We start from the raw sequence: 20,463 nt of genomic DNA, 5'->3' as shown, positions 1-20,463 counted from the left end.
AGAGGAGTATAGGCAGGTGTAATAATGGAGGTGTTCCGCGAGGACCGAACTGTTGTCTGTGGTCCGTGTCCTGTCTGCTAGCAGCAGTTATGGAATGTAGCCAATACTCGCAGTGGGCAAAGTAGCAGCGCCAGCAAACAATCAGGTCACTCGCCATAGCACCGGGGCCTGGCATACTTCCCTATATGTGCAACTTCATGCTTAGCCAATGCTCTGAATTCCTCCAGGAGAGTTGTGCACCGCAGGAGCTGCAGAGTGTCCACCCGCTGAACGTCTGAGGCATCGCAATCACACAGTGCAGTCTCTACTCACAAAAGGTTGTTACATATTTCGCGCAGTATGCCAGCATGTTTGAAGATACAATCCCCTGAATATAAGCCTTAAAGGTTTCCCAGAGGGTAGCCTGTGTTTTGATTGATCCAACATTGAGTTTGAATTATTCAACAATGGCGGGTCGAAGTTCTTCCCTGAAGACGTCGTCATGAAGAGCATTTCAGGGGACGTGCCAATCGCACTCTGCTCCACCACCATAGCGCATTGTCAGCAACACGCGCACCAGGGAAGGGTCCGAAAGCATGTGTGGGAGGGCAGCCATATCGCCGATGCTGTAGAGTCTCGGTGGGTTGTCCAGGAAAAGGTGTAGATCATCCCCCATGATTACATGATCAGTGTCTACCCTCCCTATTAAGGACTGTAACTCCTGTAAGAATTACAGTGAGTCTACATTTGGTGCATATACATTAGGCAGTAGCATGCTATGTCCAGCCAATAGCCCCGCGACTGCAACATACCTGCCCTCTTTATCAGTTCATCTGTCCCAAGGAGTGAAGGGGACGATGCAATGTATTAAAATGCCCATGCCGCAGGAATATGTACTATAGGTCCAAAAGTACCTATGTAGGCCCCAGGATGATGCATAAATATGTGTATTGCTGGGGAGGAGAGGGGTCTCATATGGGAATGCTACCTTCACATTGCTGCGTGCGAGATACTGTAGAACTTGCTTACCCTTACATGGCTTATTAATGCCTTGTATATTTCAAGTGAGAAATGGTATCTCAACCCGCGGGTTGATAGTGCTACGTGACACAGTTATGTGGTGAGGTATGGAGATGACTGTCAGCATGTAATCAATTTTGACAGGTCTTCAGCGGAAACAAACAAATCAACAGAATCCAATGGGAATAACACTCCCCCTACCGCCCCCACCCACACCAGGCCCCTTAACACCCAGCATATCCCCCAAAAAATAAACAACATATCATCAACTAGGATAACAAAAGAGAAATAGTACCACTTGGTGTACACCACTGTGGGTGGGCTATGTGGGTGGGTGGGCCTCCAATCCCCTTGGCAATAGGAGAAGGAAATTATGTATTCAGGATTATATGCCAAGAAAAAGTGAAAACATATACAGCCATCTGGAGTGTGACAATCTGAAAGGTGCTAAGACAAGTGTTACTATTAGCCAGGACATGGATAGCAGAGGGACAGGTAAATGACCACAGGAGGTAGTTCAATCCAGTGGAAACAAATCGGAGCTGTTCGTGGCAATGAAACTCTGGCCGGGAGCGCTCCGGAGTGTTGCAGCGGGCAGGTGGATGGACTTTAGTATGTTGTTTGCAAACGGCCAGTACATCAGCAGGAGTATCAGAAAACTGTACTTTACCATCAGCGTCGACATGCAAGCGAGTAAGGTAGAGCAAGCCATAACGTAGCCACAATTTCCTGAGTGAGGATTTGGCACTGGAGAATTTGCAGCATGCCTCCTGGACCATCAGCGTGAAGTCCGGTAAGAAGTTTGGATCCCTGGTAATGTATCTGGCCCTACTTGTGGGCCAATTGGAGCTCAGTGTCATGTTCCCTGAAATTTAGTAGAGGGCCAATTATAGGATGTGGGGAGCCCCAGGTGGGTGCCCTGGACTGAGGGAGCAATAGGCCTGGTCCACTACAAAGGTTGAAGTGAAAGGATCAAGGCCAAAAAGTTTTGTTAGTCGGTGCTCCACAAAATGATCCATCCTGCCCATGGCCGTGGACTCCACTACACCAGCTATATGTAAGTTATTACAGCCTGACCTGGCCTCCAAAGCTTCACTTTGTTATGGCGACAGTCTTAAGGAGGTGCTCGAACTTGTCAAACCTTTTCGCCATTTTTGCTACACCATCTTCCAACGTGGAGAGATGTTCTTCGGTACCATCGAGGTGGTTCTCATTGTGGTCCAGGCACTCCCCCATTGTGTCCAATCTACCCAAAAGGGCGTTGAAGCGCGCATCCATGGCATGGAACCCAGACTGGATCTCGGCTAGTAGGACATCTGTAGTGTGCGGTTGCTCTGGGTCAGTGGGGCCAGACACGCCATCTGCAATGCACGCAGGAGCCTCAGATCTATCTGGCTACTTCATCCGCTCGAACAGCAGTTTCTTAAGGCACGGGTCATCAAGCCCCATGCAATTTACAGCTCAGAGGTGGGACTGTGGGCTTTGGGCAGCGGGGAGGTCTAGATGGCAGGCTGCAACAAGACAAAGCTGAAGGATCGAGATTCGCGTTGGGGACTATAGGTAATGTACTATGACATGGGGGTACTTCAGGTAAGCAGCCACACAGCCTCCGTCCAGGGTTTTATGGATCCATGCAATCTGACTCAGGTGATGATGCAGTGCAGATCTGGTGGGCCACACCCAGGGCCCAGCCGATGACCAGCCACACAGCAGGCTGTAAAGCTGTTAGAAGCGGCTGCTTGCCCCCACTGCAGAGTTCTTGTCATTACCACACCCTGTGGAGCCACACTCCTAATCTGGCCAGCTAGCCTCAGGCATGAAAATGGGGCTGAAGGGTCAAGTCCAGGCTGGGGGGCTGCAGTCCCCAGAGGCAATAAGGAGCAAACACCAGAGTTTTCACTTACCGGTTCTCAGCTGATGGCTCTGATGCTGATAGCCACAGTGGTAGCAATGCAGCACAGGGCTTTGTGGAACAAAGAGGGAGTGGCAGCAGTCTGCCTAGGCCACCGTACATGAGTGGGCTGGAGCAGGCAGAAGGCAAGGCCCCATACAGCCCTCAGGGTGAGGAGAGGGGCTGAAAGAGCAGCATTGCACCAAAACAAGTGAAGACGGCCAAGGCATAGAGGCTGACATAGCAGACATACCGTCATAGGCAGGGATGTTTTGCGACACAGGAGGCTGGCTCTGCCGAACGGTGCAGCCACCAAAGGGGCACGTAAGTTGTCAATCAGTTTGCCGGTGGGCCTACGCCACCCCATGAGGCATGGGCGGCGTCATCACTCGGTATGCCAGTGGGGAGGCAAGCACCCACAGTGGCCAAAAAGCAGGAGCCACATTGCAAGAGGGCCCAAATCTCCGCCAGGGCCTCAGGATCGCCCAAGGCCTCCGAGGCTGGGCCGATCTTCATGCAGAGCTGCAATCTGCCTCTTGGGCACACGGATCGCCCAGCTTTTAAGTAAGGGAGGCGCAGCCCGATGCAGCGGGGGCCGACACAACCAAGATGGCAGCAGATGGCATATTAAATCGGCCAAAATCCACAATATTTGGAATGCAGGGGCCGGAGCTTCAGTGCAGAGCAACCATCATTGCTGCCGGTGTGGCCACCCTTCCCCAGAATTAATTCAGAATTGCATAGCTCTCATGGGCTGTCACCATAGGAGGGTAGGCCACCTTTCAGGCGCGAAATGCACCCCTCTGTTTTCTTTCCTGCTGCCCCTTTTATTGGGTTGGAACTATTGGATCACATAGCTAACTCTCTGGAATCCTGAGTAGCAAAAGAAACCAGGAAAATTGGCAGGCATATCTTAGGACCTAGAAAACACTGGAAGCCTAGAAGATCTGACAGAAGCCCTGGGGACTAGCTGAGAACACAGTGAATGAGTAAATGGCTCCGTCATTTTTGTTTGGGTATTTAATGTAACATTTTCAAAAGAGATTTGGTCCCTTACACACATTATTTCCAAGTGTTCAAATACTGCTTCGTGTCACATCACCAACCCAAAGGTTTCTAGATGTTTACTTTTTAGTATTGCGTCTATTTTTCACATTCACCGTGTCCCACCTTCTCTACCTTCCTGTAATCTGAAATGAATAGCTCTGTTCGAGCATTGGCTTTATTATGCACTATTACTGTGTTCCACTGTTTTAAGAATTATCACACCTCCTGGAGTAAGTTGTGACTGCTCATCCAAGCTACAATTCGGGAGTCAGGGGTAAAGGGACAGTGTATCATTATCCACATGGTGTGCAGGTGTCATCCATCACATTCACTAAGGACGAGGCAGATAAGATGGCTGCAAGCCCAGAATATGGATCATCTTATCTGTCTCACAAGATAGGTTAGTGTTCAAGAAAGTGCAAGGGAAGAGCAAGCACCAATGAAATTATTGCTCCTAAAGCAGACCTCTGCTATCTTATAATTCAAATCACTTCACTTGTGAGATATTAAGGGCCTCATTTATGGCATTTTGGCGAAGGGCAGCCTAGCAAGGCAGCTACGCCAAAGCAATAAAGTGCATTCCTGCCCTTTCTGCCTGCGCTGGCGCTGTTGGGCAGTCTAGCACCAAAGTGGTCACCTTTACACCATGGTAAAAGGGTGCCTTTGTAACAGGCAGAATTTTCTTGTGCAGGAAGGAGTACCTTCCTGCACAAAAACAATCCTATGAGGTGTTCTCGCCTTTCTATGTGTGCTGCAGAAAGAAGCACAAATGAAAAGAGGAAAAAACTAGGATAAATTAACATATTTCTCCTCGTTACGCCTCACCTCGGGAGGTGTGTGGATTCGATGCTTCCCCAGGTGTACATCACTTTGTACATCAGGGGCAGCATCAAATTGCATGGGTTATTTGAGGGAAAACTCACCACAACGCCCACAAAATGCCTCCTGGGCACAGAGTAAGGTGGCGCAGTGATTTTCGCTGCGTCTCCTTACTCGTCATTTATGAGGCCACTCTAAGCCACGCCATTTGGCTTTGTGTGGCTTCATAAATCTTTATGATAGCCCTGCATCAATCATGTACCACTTTACGCAGTGCAAAAGTGAAACAGGGGTCTCATAAAGAAACCCCTACAGCGGAGAAATACAATTATTGATGACAAAACTTGTTAGTAAATATAGGTGTAGATTAGAGCAAACACACAGTACCAGTGATACATTTAGGCTTGGAAATTGTGCAAGGAGACATACTTCTTCTCACTAAACAATACCAGTGGGGGCCAACTGGATACTGGAATATTTCCCGATTCTGAAAGCAAGGGAGTGGTGTTCTCACCTGTGCTAGTGCCCATGAGCAATGATCACATTTCAGGGTTGGAAATACTAATCCTTTAGGGTTTCTGTGGGAGCTGCACTCTGGCTACTATTTGGCTTCTCTGGTGAGGAGTCACCAGTGCCTTGGTGCCTTCATGGCCAAGTAGCCGGACAGACAAAGGAGAATGAGAAAGGCAAGTATTCGAACCAGTAAACCAAAATCTTGCTTGCCCTCTTTCTTGTGGTTGGCTATGTATTGATTAACCGAGACATTACATTGAAATTCCCTGCATGATTTGTGAAAATCAGTCTGTAAACAGTACACCAACTGCATAGTACAGAGCATAGAAAAGGTTTCGACTTATATGAGAAGGATAGGCCAAAGTGCACTCACTGATGTGGGAAGAAGTCAACAGCCTGGCCAGCTCCACCACCATCCCCCGGTAAAAGCCTCTGCACTTCTATAAACGTCTCCATCACAGGTTCCTTCAAGCCATATTCAAGGCTGTGGAATTCTGCTGGTCTGAGCCTCCTCGTTCAGCTCATCAGGGAGGAAGAAAAGGGATGAAACTTTCCCGAAAGCAGCAGTAACTGTGAGAAACCTTTCAACTTATCAGAAGTCTTCTTTTGGTGGATTGCCCATTTAGGCCCTGATTATAAGGTAGGAGTAAATATGGCTGGATGGCCGTAACTACTGATTCTCTCCGGTGTCTCTTGCACGTTTAGTCCTGTTATGAGTTAAACCCATTAGACCCCTGTTTACCTGGCATAACACTAAATGAAATTCCTAATTCCATGCAGTTTAAGTCTCCCATTTACCATCTGCTCAATGCGGGTGGTAAATGGGAGCCAAGATTCCTGTGGAGAGTAGGGGCATTGGAGAGGAGAGGGGGAAATGGGAAGATTCGTTCTGGCAGAGGGGGACATTAAATGCTCTGCTCCTGCTGTAGAAAAAACTCTGGGTGGAGTGTGGGATGAATTTGCCGACCAGTCATGCTCAGTGACCAGGCACCGCGTAATTCTACCCGGAGATACTGTTCGGCTTCACTCGTAATCAGGTCCTAAGGGGTGATTTTCCCTGGCTTGAGATTTTTCATCTTCGTTCTTCAATTTCACTCTAAAGTTCATATCACAATATCCGAGCATGTGACGCACCACCACACCAAACCTCAAGACCCCTGGCACTGGAACAGAACCGAACAGAGGCTAGGCTTAAAAGGCAATTTGTCCAGCAGCCTAAACCACCAAACCAAATATTGATCAGCCCCACACAAGTTGAAACTCTTTTGGGCCAGGTGCCACTGAATTGTCTCATCAAGGCACATACTCATTTTTCATACTTAATAATTTTTCTGACTGACATCAATTAAGTTCCATGGAATCTTATACTAATAGTTGCTCCTATTGACTTCCATTCGAATACAAACTAATATTACCCTCTGTGTCTTCATTGCGTTTCTTCAAGTTGTTTAGTGGATCATTATATAATACTGTTTCCCATGAATGGATTGTTCTTGAACTCTTTAATCCGAAATCTGAGCTGTTGATTATTGCACCCTCACTTTCCAGGCTCAGGGTAAGGGCATAGAGTACTAGGGCCTGAATACGAGTGCCTGTTAAATTGTGATCCCTGTGAATACACTTGTTTGTACAGGGATTGCAAGTGTGAGGGTTGCAATGCAGTGACAGCCAGTAATTTTAGCAAGGGGGGGCACACACGCACACATATACACTCACTCACACACATGCATTCACACACACCCACACACACCCATTACCCCCAGGTCCCTCCGTCCTCGACACCGTCATGGACAAGTGAGATCTACTATCTCACTGACAGAAAAAAGAACGAAGGAATGCTGGACCTACCCTCCCCCTCCCACTGGGAGTACTTAAGGAGTACCGTCCCAGCATTCCTCCTGTTCTTTTTTCTGTCATCCTGACAGTGTGAGGACGCGGCAGGAGCGTGGGCGCTCCTGCCTTCTTTCTGGATGTGGCGTTGTGGCTGCTGGGTCTTACCTGGATGCCGGCGGCCCTTCGCTGTTTGCCTCTCCCTCCCTGCTGGGCTTGGGGGGAGTGGCGCGGGCCTCTTCATTTCCGGACCTCGCGGCGGTGTAATACCGCGTTGGTTCTCTCCTGGCCCGATGGCCGCCTCTCCCGGCCTGCTGGGCTTGCTGGGGGGCGCGGCCGCGCTGCTCCTCTGATTGGATGGCGCTGATTCCCCGGCCGGATGTGGTCATGCCTGACTTCCGGTTTTTGAGCGTGGGGACGGAAGTCAGGCGCCTCGTGATTGCCGGCTTTGGGGAAACTCGTTTAAAAACGAGCGTTTGGGGTGAGTACCGCATAGCGGTTGTTATCTCTGGTAATATTGCTGTTGTTGGTGTGTTTTTGTGATGGGAAAACACTCCAGGAAACGTCATCACCGGGAGAGGTCGTCCTCTTCCTCTAGTGCTTCCAGGTCTCCCTCTCCTGCCAGATCCAGGCGCCGTGATACTGGTGCTGATGCGCATATTAAGCGCTTAATCAGGGAGACTTTGTCTGAGATGGGTGATGCTGGATCCCGTCGCAGGTGTCCTGCTCCTGTTTCTTCGGACTCTAGTGGCGATGAGTCTGCGGGTTTGGGAGAGGAGGAGTTAAAAGGCAAATATGTGGACAAGGAGACTATGTCCGCAATTGTGCAGCATGTTAAAGAGAACATGGGGTTCCCTGACGGAGACGCGCCTAGTACCTCTAGGGGCCCTTTGTTGCGACAATTTCAGAGTGCTGCCACTGTCGATGTCCCTGTCCATCCCTTCATCCGAGATGTTTTGAAGCGCGAGTGGGCTGATCCGGATCGCATCCTGATTCCGCGCTTCATGACTAAACTCTATCCTCTGCAGGATATGGCTACTGAACTACCTGATTCGATTCCTATTGACTCGTTTGTGGCTAGTTTGGTGGGGCGTACTTCCCTTGCTGAGGATGCTGTACTGAAGGATCCGGTTGACAAGAAGGCGGATGTGGCGCTCCGTAAAGTGTATTCTGGTTCCCACCTGGCCTTACGAGCAGGCATCTACGGGACTTATGTGTCGCAGTCACTGTTGTCTGACCTGAAGTCCCTCTATCAGTCTATGGATAATGCCACGGACTGTTCTGGTTTGCTGGAGCAGATTGAGCGTCAGGTGGAACTCCTATCTGATGTCTCCTTTGACGTTGTGCGGGCTTCGGCTCTTTCCGGGGGAGCTTGTGTGGCTGCACGGCGCAGTCTTGTCCTTAAGGACTGGAAGACTGACTCTGCGCAGAAAGCATGCGCTTTGAGGTTGCCCTTTCAGGGTACTATGTTGTTTGGGGGGGAGTTGGAGGCGAAGTTACACAAATTGTTTAAGGAAAAGAAGCATTCCTCTTCCTTTAAAATCTCTACTACTGCTCCTGTCCCTTCTAAACCCAAATCTTTCTTTCGCCCTGCTTCTCGTAGACAGTTTGTGAGAGGCCAGGGTAGGTTTGCTTCTGGCCGTGGTCGGGACCGTAAGGCTAAATCCCCTCCTCCTGCCAAGCCACGTTCCTGACTCTTTGGCGGTGGTTCCCGGGTTGTTGGTTGGAGGGCGGCTGCGCTTCTTCCTGGCTGCCTGGGTTCAGTCTTGTTCCGACGTCTGGGTGTTGGACATCATTCGCCAGGGTTATGTTCTGGAGTTTACGACTCCGCCTCCGGACTTGGGTGTTCGGCCGACTCCTTGGCCTTCGAGTCGCGTAAAGCGGTCTCATCTTTCTCTCGGGCTTCTGGACCTTCTTCGAAAAGGTGCCATTCAGGAGGTTCCCCCGCTGGAGACGGGGTTGGGTTTCTATTCCCTGGTCTTTCTGGTTCCAAAGAACACGGGGGGTTTCCGCTTAATTTTGGATCTGCGGGTTATGAACGAATGGGTGGCCAGAATTCCTTTCCGCATGGAGACTTTACAAAGGATAATTCCGTTGGTTCTGCCGGGGCACTTCATGTGTACCCTCGACCTTCAGGATGCGTACTACCATGTACCGATCCATCCTCGGTCCCGCAGGTTTCTAAGGTTTTGTGTTCAGGGACGTCATTTCCAATTCATGGTCTTGCCGTTCGGTCTCCGGTCGGCGCCACGGGTGTTTACGAAGGTGGTGGCGCCTTTGGTCGCATGGCTTCATCTCCAAGGGGTGATGGTATACCCCTATTTAGACGACTGGTTGATCCATGCTCCGTCTCGGGTCCTGTTGCTGGAGGCCAGGGAGGTGGTGTGCTCGGCGTTGCGGGCCCATGGTTTCCTGATCAACTTGCCCAAGTGTCAACTGACTCCTTCTCAGGACATGGTTTTTATTGGGGCCCGATTCCGTTCGGATCTGAACCGTGTGTTCCTCCCCGAACCTCGGGTGACGACGTTGGTGTCCCTTGCTCATCGTTTCTGGTTGGGGGGAGCCTTTCCGGTGCGCCTTTGGTTGCGTCTTATGGGTCTGATGGCGGCGACTGTTTTTACAGTAGCTTGGGCACGGTTTCATCTGCGCCCCCTTTGGGTGTACCTTCTGTCTCTTTGGGATCCCCGGTCCCTCGCTTTGGAGATTCTCATTCCTGTGTCTCCAGTGGTCCTCCCGGTTCTTCTTTGGTGGTCTGTGAGGGATCATCTGTCTTTAGGTCTGCCCCTGCAGTCTTCTCCTTCTCTGGTCTTGACTTCGGATGCCAGCGCCTTGGGTTGGGGGGCGACCTTGGGGTCTCGCTCCCTTCAAGGTCGTTGGTCCCTCCTGGAGAGCCGCCGGTCATCCAACTGGAGAGAGCTCACGGCGGTGTCCCGGGCTGTGATGGGTTTCCGCGCTCTGTTGCTCGATCGGAACGTGTTGGTGCGGTCCGACAATATGGTGACGGTGGCCTATCTGAATCATCAAGGGGGGATTCGTTCGGCGTCTTTGAATGCGGTGGTGGTGCCCCTATTTTGTTGGGCGGAGGGCCATCTGCTGTCTCTGACGGCGGTTCATCTTCGGGGAGTGGACAACTTTGTGGCGGATGCCCTGAGTCGGTGCTTTCCGGATTCTCTGGAGTTGTCTCTCACCCCGGTTGCGTTTCGGCTTGTGTGCGGGAAGTTTGGGCGTCCCTTTCTGGACCTCTTTGCCTCCCGGCACAATGCTCAGCTCCCTCGTTTTTGCTCCCGGTTTCTGCAGGAGGGTTGCTGGGGGGTGGACGCTCTGTCTCTCCCGTGGCCGTCGCGTCTCCTCTATGCCTTCCCCCCCCTGGCGCTGGTTCCCAGGTTTCTGGCCCGGTTGTGTCAGGAGGATCGGGAGGTGGTGGCGGTGCTACCGTTTTGGCCTCGGAGGTCTTGGTTTCCGACGGTGCGGCTTTTGGCGGTGCAGGGTCCTTGGTTTCTTCCCCTGTCTCCGTCTCCTCTGCGATCTTCCCCGTGCCTGTCTCTTCTCCGGTTGCGGTTGTCGGTGTGGAGGTTGAAAGGCAGGGTTGGCGACGGCGCGGTTTTCCGGAACATTTAGCGATGGCTCTTCAGCGTTCCCGACGACCTTCTACCCTTAAGGCTTATGATCGTCATTGGGGTAATTTTAATCGCTGGTGTTCTGCGTTGGGTGTCTCCCCTTTGTTCTGTTCCGTGCCGGTTGTCCTTCAATTTTTGTGGGAAGGTTTCGAGAAGGGTTTGGCTGTTTCTACGCTGCGTGCCCAGTGGGCCGCTGTTCGGACTTTTCGTTCCCCGTGGGGGAATCTTTCGGATGTTGAAGAATTGGTTTCTCGTCTTCTTCGCAGTTTTACTGTTTCCCGGCCTGTGCCTCGCCCCTCCTTTCCCCTGTGGGACTTGCCTTTGGTCCTGCGGGTTTTGGTCGGTCCTCCTTTTGAGCCCTTGGAGACGGTGGATTTAAAGTTTCTCACCCTCAAGGTGGTTTTCCTGGTGGCTGTCACCTCTGCTCGCCGTCTTGGGGAGTTGGGGGCCTTGATGGCTCGTGCTCCCTTTCTGTCTTTCACGGAGGGTGGGGTTGTCCTCCGCCTGGATTCTTCCTTTGTGCCGAAGGTTTCTTCGCAATTTCACAGGTGCCAGGAGTTGGTGTTGCCCTCCCTGGGCTCTGTCTTGGATTCTCCCGGTGGTCCCCGGTGGTCTTTGTTGGATGTGTGCAGGGCTCTGCGCATTTATCTTGACCGAACTGCGGAATTTCGCAAGTCGGACTCCCTTTTTGTCTCCTTTGGTGCGGCTTCTCTGGGGTGTAAGGCTTCTTCTGTGTCCATCGGCCGTTGGCTGAAGCAAGCCATTTCCTTGGCCTACTCTCTGTCTGGTTCTCCTCCTCCTTTGGGGGTTCAGGGTCGTTCTACGAGAGGGGTGGCTGCTTCTTGGGCGGAGGTTCGGGGTGTTCCTCTCTCTGAGATTTGCAGTGCTGCCACGTGGGCCTCTTCTAATACCTTCATCAGGCATTATCGTCTCCTCAATCTTTTGGGGGATGATGGAGGTTTTGCATTGGGGGTGTTGAGCTCTGTTCGCTCCTAAATGTTTTTTTTCTGCTTATTTCCAATAAATCTCTGGGTTTGTTTGCTATCCTGGTGGTTTGTTGTGTTTTCTGGTATGAATGCCGGTGTTTGCTTTGGTATTTCTCACTTGTCCATGACGGTGTCGAGGACGGAGGGACCTGGGGGTAATGTCCTATTACTTACCGGTAATCTTCATTACTCCGGGTCCCGTAGTCCTCGACACCGTCATGACTTCCCTCCCTCCCTCCCTGTCTGCCGGCCTTCATTGGTGCTTGGTATTTCAGGAGGAATGCTGGGACGGTACTCCTTAAGTACTCCCAGTGGGAGGGGGAGGGTAGGTCCAGCATTCCTTCGTTCTTTTTTCTGTCAGTGAGATAGTAGATCTCACTTGTCCATGACGGTGTCGAGGACTACGGGACCCGGAGTAATGAAGATTACCGGTAAGTAATAGGACATTTGCAACACTCACTCACAAATACACATACTTACTTACATTCATAAATACTTGCACGCATGCACCACCCATCAAAAAACATCAAACTTACCTTCACTGCAGCTTTCCAGGAGGGAAGCCTCAGAGGTTCTAGGAGGTTTGGGCCTGCTGCCTTCTCTCATTGGCTGACCTTAGATCATCAAATGAGGGAAGGCAGCTGTCCCTCACTCGTCATCAAGTGGGATGGGGTCAGTGAGACTGCAGACCCACCATACTCTGTGACAAGGTGTCCCTAACTGACCCTAGGCACTTTAGGGCTTGAAACTGGGGCGCCCAGGTCAAAGGCTATCAGATTTGCTCCTCCTCATCACAACAGGGAGGGGCCTGGAGGCACTTTTGCCAGTCTGGCTGAGGAGGTGACACCCACAAGGTTGTGAAATCCTCAGCCTGGCAAAGTTCAGTTGAGGCAGTCCGGCGCCGGTGCATTTAGTGCATGTCTTGCTCCTGGCTTTCTGACCTGAACAAGAAGAGTGGCTATCAGGCTGACCTTTGTTCAGCCTGACAGACACTCTTTTTGCCTGGGGAAAGGGGTAGGGACATGGTCCCTCTGCCCATATGGATGCGATGAAGAATAGTTGGCAGGGCAAACATGCAGGAATCTAACCACTCAAAAAGTGCCCAGAAAATACAACAACAAGCGGATTGTATAGTGCCAAATGCACAAATCCTCATGCCTCATTTTCAGGGTAAAACTAGGAATATGAGATAATTATCTATACACAATGAATTCTAAACACCTCAGTTTTGGATTTTATCAAATGTGAAAAAGTTTGCAACTAAATCTTGGGAAGTACTAATAAGGCCCTAAAAGCAAAGACAAATGCCCTGATTTAGAGTTTGGCAGGCTGAGTACTCTGCTGTCAGAAAACTTACTTCAATGGCCTGACAAAGCAGAGGCCATCTGAAGTAGGCCATCAGACCGCCTGCCCTATTTCAACTCAAAAGTAGTTTTACTTTTCTTCTATTCATCACCAACAGGAAAAACCTGGTGGTCTTGATCAGAAACAAAAGAAAAATTACCCCCACCCCATGGCTGTTTATGAAAAACAAAACAAAAAAGTTTGGGAGTGGCCGCCTGAATGAAGGAGGACATGCACCTAACTTGCAGTGCCTTTGGTGGAACCACTGTGATGGTGGTTCCACTGCAGGCACAGGGATCACTGCTGGGCTAGCAGTGATCCCCAGATGTAGCAGGAGATAGTATGTCAGGGTGGTGGATGTAACATCCTCTGTCATTGTGACAGATGGCAGGTCACCTGCCAATCCTTAAATCGGCCCAAAGATACTTTGAATTAGTAATTGGTCAGAATCCTGAGGATCCATCTGATTTTTTTGCTAAGGGAGCACATTTATCACAACACACACACAGACACATAAGCACACACATTACAGCAACCATCTACAATAATTACTTGTCCACTTGGAGACTAAAGTAAGATGTGAAGAGTATGATAGTAAATGCAATAACACATTTGAAATATACACCATGTAAAGTACTAAACATGAAAAATAGTTATGTGTACTGGTCCCCGCAGTGCACACAGATTCATACAGATGTTGTGAGTCTGTTGCAACTAACATTCTGGGTGTGGTTTTCCCCCACTTTTTGCCTTCAATCCTCCCGTTTTGCTGACTTTGTTTACCTGGCCATGAGACTCTGCACCCTTTATCCCTGCTAACCAGTGCTAAAGAGCCTGTGCTCTCTCTATAAAACATGGTAACATTGGCTTCAACCCAACTGGGACACTTAATTTACATGCAGGTTCATTGTAAAGTTGTTCTATATGTGCCGAGGGTCTGTAAATTAAATGATACTAGTGGGCCTACAGCACTGATTTTGACACCAACTTAAACAGCCCTTTTAAACATGTCTCAGGTTGCCATTGCAATATGTGTGTGCAGTTTTAAACTGCCATTTCCACCTGGCAAAATGAACCTTTTGCCAGGCCTAAACCTTCCTTTTGAATACATTTAAATCATCCCTAGGGTAGGCCCTACACAGCCCAGAGCACAGTGTTCAGTGTATTTATAAAGTTGGACATGTACTTTTATGTTTTACAGGTCCTGGTAGTGGAAATCTCTTAAATTCGCTTTTCACTACTGCAAGGCCTACCTCTCCCATGGGATAACATTGGGTTACTCTATTACATGTGTAAGTAAAAACTTACAATTGGGTGCAGGAAGGAATGTTGAATCTGGTTTCTTAAGAATTTAATTTAAAACTCCTTTTAATTATTATTATTATTATTATTATTATTACTGAGTTTTGTATCGCGCCTGGTTACCCTTGGGCATCCCCGCGCTCTTCCAGAAAAAAAGGCACCATAACACAAGACAGCGGCATTAAGCAGGGAACAGGTGGGTCTTTAAAAGTTTTCGGAAACGTAAAGTACTCGTTTCAGAGTGAAGGAATAACGGAAGGGAGTTCCACAGAATTGCAACGTTTATGGAAAATCTTCTGCCGCCAGTCCTGGCCTTCCTCACTCTCGCGACTTGCAGCAGATGTTGGTGATCCGAGCGCAATGTACGAGGGGCCTTGTAGGGTTGAACCATCTCCCGTAGGATGGGTGGCCCTTTACCCTGCAGGATTTTGTGGGCCATGCAGAGTGCTTTAAAATTCACCCTCTCTCTGATAGGAAGCCAGTGAAGCGCCTTAAGCGCCGGGCGGGCAGATTGACGCCAGGGAAGATCCGTCAGGAGCCTAGCAGCAGCATTTTGTACTTGCTGCAGTTTGTTTAGGGTTGTTTCTGGGGCCCCCAGAAACAGCGCGTTGCTGAAATCCAACCGTGAGATGATGAGTCCCTGGATTAGCAGCCTCCTCGAAGCCATCGGGAGAAGAGGTAAGATCTTCCGGGCAGCCCGGAGCAGACCAAAGCACACGCCTGCTGTTATTTTAGCGTGTGTCCTAAAAGAGAGGTCCTGCTCCAGCCACACCCCCAAGCTCTTAATCTCCTGTTTGGGGGTGGGTGCCACTCCCAGGCAGCTGGGCCAGCTGCTCGGTGAGAGGGAGGGAGGGGAATTCCCCAGCATCATCAATTCGGTTTTCGAACCGTTAAGTTTGAGTGCTGCGCTGCACATCCACGTAAAGATCTGAGATAAACAGGTGTGCAGCCGGTCGGGCTGGTTAGCCGACTGGGGGAGCCCTACCACCAACTGGGTATCATCAGCATAGTTGATGATCTTGATACCCAGTGGCAGCACCACACTCTCCAGTGGGGCCATATAAATGTTAAACAATGTAGGGCTCAACGATGAGCCCTGTGGCACACCACACTGGAGAGGGACAGATGTTGATTTCTCCTGGCCTTCCCAAACCTCAAACGTCCGGCCCTCCAAAAATGACGCGAACCATTTCAGGGCCATCCCGGAGACCCCCACCCCGCCAGCCGTTGGAGTAACACCTGGTGGTCTACGGTGTCAAATGCCGCACTAAGGTCCAGGAGGATCACTGCCACCGATCCCCCTGAATCCAAAATGCTCCTGGCATTCTCCACGACTGCGAGCAGGGCAGTGTCCGTCCCCTGACCAGGGCGAAAACCCGTTTGGGAATCACCGAGGAGGGAATTGGATTCCAAAAAACCCGATAGACGCCTGTTCATGAGTTTCTCCGCCACCTTGCTAATGCCGGGGAGCAAAGAGATAGGCCTAAAATTAGCAAGGTCGGCGGGGTCCAGGCTAGGCTTCTTCAAAAGGGCCTTAACAACCACTCCCTTCCAACTGGGGGGCACCACTCCTTTGGAGAAAGAAAGATTTATAAGGTCAGTCACAGGGCCGCCGATGATAGAGGCGACCTGCTTCAGGTATTTCATCGGTACAGGGTCTCTGGCCCACTCTTCACAGTCGCCAGAACCCCGAGAGCTTCCTCCACCGTAACTAGACCAAAGGAATCCAGCTCCACTTCCCGCGGCACAGGGCAAAGCCCTGGGCTGCCACCCGAGTGTGTCTCCTGGGCTAGCTGAGGAAGGGATGCCAAGATGTTTTCAACTTTGGTCTTGAAGAAAGAAGCAAGTTCGGAACATTTCTCACGTGGGTTGTCGTGAGTAACCAGGGGTTCAGGAGTTTGCAGGAGTTCTCTGATAACCCTGAAGGATTCCTTCGAAGAGTTGGAAGAGAGACCTATTCTCTCCTCGAAAAACACAGCCTTCGCTGCCTTGATGGCAGATTTATAGGTACCGAGAGCCACCCGATATTCTGTCCAGCTGTTTTTACTCCAATCCTTCCTCCAAGTCCGCTCCATCCTCTTGCAGCCCTTCCTGAGTGTTCTCAGCTCTGGTGAATACCAGGGGGCTGATCCCACTCTTCTACCCCTGGTAAGTAATCTTTTCTTAGGTAGAATGGCATCGAGCGAATTGGTCAACCAGGTGCTAAGGTACACATCGGCTACCAGCGGATCGGACCCAAGAAGGGGCCGGGACGACTCCAAATGTGTTGCCCAGATGTGCACTGGAAGCCTAGACCAGGCTCTTCCAACCGTAAATACCCTGGGAGTTGATGCCACTGCGACATCAAGCTGCCATTGGGCCGGGACCATAAAATGGTCTGTCCAGGGCAGAGCCAGCGCAGGCAATATTTTGAGGCGATCCGAGTTTGAAAATATGGGATCAAGCAGATGTCCCTTTGCATGCGTTGCACCCGAGTTGGCCAGGCTGATCTCAAACGCCTTGATGTCGAACTGCAGATCTGCACCCAGAGAGCAAGAGGGGTCGTCAAAGTGAATGTTGAAATCACCCAATGCCACAAAGTTGGCAGTAGAGGAGGCAAGGAGCGCGACCGTTTCGAGAAAGGAGTTGATAAAATTGCCCATAGTCCCAGGGGGGCGGTAAATCAAAAGGCCAGCCAGGGACGCCGTAGGCGACAGACGTAGGGACAACTGACAGCTCTCGCAGTCGCTCAACCCTCCATCTTGAACCTTGCACACTAACGTATCCCTGTAAAGGATGGCAATTCCTCCGCCCCGGCCCACAGGTCTGTCTAGATGGAATATGAGGAAGCCTGGTGGAAGTGCTCTAACCATGTCCGGGCCGGAACATGAGGAAATCCAAGTCTCCGTTAGGAACAAGACATCCAATTTATGGTCAAGGATGAGAGAGTTAATTTCCGTCGCGTGGTTGGGTAAGGAGCAGCAGTTCAGCAAAGCTAGTGATAACACAGAGTTATCCAAATCCAGATTGCAGGCCCCACAAGGGAGGAACGGGTATCCGTCCGCGTGAGCAAAGCTACAAGTAGATACAATAGGGGACCGCCAAGAAAGAAGGTCATCCCTCCTATACCTGATACATGTAGGAGGTGGCTCCTGTGAGACAGGCAGGGGGACCAGCCCTGAGCCCGTCTGGGCCCAGACGGGCTGAACTCTGGCGTAACTCCGGCGTCAGTCCGGCGTCCCCGCTGCGCGTGGCCGCTGCGCGTCAACATGGCTACCTAAATACTCTCCTAGCAAGGTAGAGAGAGGACTTCAACACGCGCTAGGACCCACTCACCTAAGATGGCCGCTACGGGACAGGGGCGGAGGACCCACAAAGAGCGGTGATTTCACTATTATAGTGCAAGTATGGTGACAGAGGTGGGGGTATGCGAGGCCAGGCTGATTAAGAACAAGGGATAAGTGTTCAGAAACAAGCTAAATAAAAGGCAAAAAACAGGTATTTTAAAATCAAGGAACTGCCAAGAGCAGCGCTCCAAGTATAGCGCTCACGCTGGAATAGGGCGGCGCTGCAGGATTTGCCTACCTAAGTACTCTCCTAGCGAGGTAGAGAGAGGACTTCAACACGCGCTAGGACCCACTCACCTAAGATGGCCGCCACGGGACAGGGGCGGAGGACCCACAAAGAGCGGTGATTTCACTATTATAGTGCAAGTATGGTGACAGAGGTGGGGTATGCGAGGCCAGGCTGATTAAGAACAAGGGATAAGTGTTCAGAAACAAGCTAAATAAAAGGCAAAAAATGGGTATTTTAAAATCAAGGAACTGCCAAGAGCAGCGCTCCAGGGTAAGTTCGGATTTTAAGTTACAAGTGTGAAAATGCTACCTTTAGAAAGTTGGCATTTTCTTGTTCCAACAATTGGACCCTGTAGCCTGTATCCTGGGTCACATGCCTAGGTATACCCAGACAGAGAGACAAAGGGGGAATGAGTGTTGGCAGGATGGGCCATCTCTGACTTGATGAGGGCACCGAGCTGTCACCTAGCACACTTGCACATCCTAAAGATTCTATCTCAGCCCACTCACAAAGACACTACTCTTTTTTCCCCCCAGAGAAGCTAAGGCCAGAGCAGGTAGGCAGCGAATTACATACACTTCTCTCCTTTTTTATAGGGGACACCAGGTATAACTAATAGAGCCTTAGACCCAACTCTTCGGTACACATCTGAACCCGTTGAAGACTCAGAAGGACTGCTGTGCTACTATGCTGCAAGAAGGACTGCTTCTTTGTTTCCCTGCTGCCTGAGTGAGAAGGACTGGTCCTGCATCATGAACCCAGAAACACCAGAGTGACTCTAAGGGCTAATTGGCTGGCCTCCTGGTCAGAGCCTTAGGGATAGAAAAGGCTCCAACCACCTTGAACCCTGCACCTGTACTCTGCCTGCTGTTAGTCCTGCCCCCTGAAGTTTTCTATCCCAGGCTTGAACTTTTGGCAGTGGGCCTGAAGGTGCTCTGCCAGACCAGCTGTAGATTGCCAGACACAGCATGATGCATCCCCTCACAGCTCCATATCGTAACTCCTGCTGCACAACACATCCCCGACGCCGGACCCCTCAGCTCCTCAGAACCACGACTCTGCGATGCATCCTCAACGCAGGACCTTAAATCGCAGCCCCACAGCTCCTTGGAACCGTCACTGTGTGACACATCCTCAACGCTGGACCTCGCATTGCTCTGCAATCAGAATTTATGGTACTTTGTTCAGCAGGCCTAACTTGGTCCCTGTATCAAGCCAGTTCCTCATTGAGGGCAAACTGAACGTGTGACTTTGTCCTGGTCCGGCGCAAACAGAAAACCACAGTTTTCACTTTCTGTATTTAGGCACTATTTTCATCTAAATTTAAAAAAAGCACATCTCTGGTTCTACTAATTGACTTTTTGTTGTTTTCGTGTCAAATCCTTTTAAAATGTACTTTATTTTTCGTAATTGGTATGGTATTTTTCTGGTGTTGTGTTTTCACTTTTCTTCTGTTTGTGTGCTGAATAAATACTTTACACTTTGCCTCTAAGTTCAACCTGAATGCTTTTCTACCAAGCCACCATGAGGGTTGGGCACAGGTTAATTTGGGTTTCGCTTGTCCTTCACTTTGGCAAGAATTGTGGTTACTGCTTGAGTAGGGTTTTACCCCTCAACCAGTAACACAATTTCCTGCAGAGTCTATGTTCAGTCACATGCATGCATGCATGGACACACACGCACACTCATACACATTGGACTACTTGGTCCTGGCTGGGTCTTCGATAACATCAGTGGACTCACAGTTATCGGAGAGGTCTTAATATCTTCTGCTGTTGATGTTATATTTTCCAAACCTGCACATGGATAAAATCTTGACTATACCCTCAGAGAAACTAGTAAGGTCTTCGTTTGGAGTCTGTCAAAATGCCACATCCATAGTTCGCCACCTGATATTACAGGTATAGTGGGTATCAGTAATTGTGGGATGCATGAATGCTGCTGTTCCCTAAGAAACTGGGAAATACTGGGGGCAAATGAACACTGCACTAATTCTGTGGGAATTCCTCAGTTTTCAGCTCAATCCCACAGCTTTATACTAGTGAAATACATGTCTTGGGGGCGGCAGCAGAAATGAGGTATTCCGATACTTGATTCTGAACACAGCTTCTGGCTGATTCAGGAATTGCACAGACTTTGTAAATAGGGTATACTAGAAAAACCAAGGACAAACTGAGAATGTATCATTTACATGTTACATTATCTAGAAGCTCATATAATGCAATCAAAAAGGTTTACTACATTTAACTTTATTGACCACAGCTGATCATGAATAAAATAACTCATGGGTCTAGCTCTTAAAGTTGCGATTTTCCTGGTCGGCAATCAGGGTGCTTGGAGGTCACACTCTGAGGATCCTGATACGAAAATTATATAGCAATGCTTGGAAGCTATGGCACAATCAAGTCCATCGCGGTGGGAAGCAGCTGGGGTATTTTTGCCCAAGACCCCACTCGATTTAGGGACCCGTGCTCCCTCTGTTAAATATAATCAACCTATTAACTATACGGGTTTTATGTGATAACTGTTCAATAAATTATCATTAGGTATTTATCTATTA

At 49.9% G+C, this 20,463-nt stretch overlaps 1 protein-coding gene across 2 annotated transcripts in view; it reads right to left on the bottom strand.

Annotated features, from left to right (window-relative positions):
• LOC146811598 (integrin alpha-M-like) overlaps nucleotides 1–20,463 on the bottom strand; it is a 500,127-nt gene that overhangs the window by 78,994 nt on the left and 400,670 nt on the right. The window lies entirely within an intron of this gene.

The sequence above is a fragment of the Triturus cristatus genome, chromosome 7 (assembly GCF_964204655.1).
Source record: "Triturus cristatus chromosome 7, aTriCri1.1, whole genome shotgun sequence".
Lineage (NCBI taxonomy): Eukaryota > Metazoa > Chordata > Amphibia > Caudata > Salamandridae > Triturus > Triturus cristatus.
The sequence above is the reverse complement of the archived record's forward strand: the minus strand, read 5'-3'. Positions and strand labels throughout refer to the sequence as shown.